Source organism: Sinocyclocheilus grahami, unplaced genomic scaffold (genome assembly GCF_001515645.1).
Source record: "Sinocyclocheilus grahami isolate Dianchi unplaced genomic scaffold, SAMN03320097.WGS_v1.1 scaffold23153.1, whole genome shotgun sequence".
Taxonomy (NCBI): Eukaryota; Metazoa; Chordata; class Actinopteri; order Cypriniformes; family Cyprinidae; genus Sinocyclocheilus; species Sinocyclocheilus grahami.
This window is the reverse complement of record NW_015519038.1, coordinates 2,683-2,900: the sequence shown is the minus strand read 5'-3', so window position 1 is coordinate 2,900 and position 218 is coordinate 2,683. Positions and strand designations below refer to the sequence as shown.

The window sequence follows — 218 nt, the reverse complement described above, 5'->3', positions numbered from 1 at the left end:
GGGGGAGTAAACTTTTAGCAAATGTTAATTTTTCATTATTAACTATTATTTGCTGTTTAGTTCAGGAAATGTTTTGAACAGACTATGACATCTCGTTCATACCTGCAGACGCTCGATCACCAGAGACATATTTCGAGAGTACCGTGTTTTGGGAAAGGGTGGGTTTGGAGAGGTAAGACCAAATAGCCATTCTTTTGAAGTGGAGAAGATAATCATAC

At 38.1% G+C, this 218-nt stretch overlaps 1 protein-coding gene across 1 annotated transcript in view; it reads left to right on the top strand.

The window, feature by feature from the left end:
- Positions 1–82: 82 nt before the first annotated feature.
- LOC107580011 (G protein-coupled receptor kinase 5-like) overlaps positions 83–218 on the top strand; it is a gene marked incomplete at its 3' end in the record, with an annotated part of 2,443 nt that continues 2,307 nt past the window's right edge. The window contains exon 1 of the mRNA XM_016265772.1: positions 83–172. The remainder of the gene's footprint in view (positions 173–218) is intronic.